This window comes from Chelonoidis abingdonii, chromosome 14 (assembly GCF_003597395.2).
Source record: "Chelonoidis abingdonii isolate Lonesome George chromosome 14, CheloAbing_2.0, whole genome shotgun sequence".
Lineage (NCBI taxonomy): Eukaryota > Metazoa > Chordata > Testudines > Testudinidae > Chelonoidis > Chelonoidis abingdonii.
In genome coordinates, this window is record NC_133782.1 from 35,046,294 (window position 1) to 35,046,535 (window position 242).

A 242-nucleotide genomic window follows, 5' to 3' on the forward strand; every position below is an offset into this window, starting at 1 on the left:
ACCCAGGTGCCCTGATTAGCCTGCCTTGATTGGCTGCAGGTGTTCTAATCAGCCTGTCTGCCTTAATTGGTTCTAGCAGGTTCCTGATTACTCCAGTGTAGCCCCTGCTCTAGTCACTCAGGGAACAGAAAACTACTCAGCCAGTAACTAGTATATTTACCCTCTACCAGACTCCTGTACCACACTGGCCTGGGTCTGTCACACCACATTTTGCCATATATTTCATATTATAGCAGTCTTGG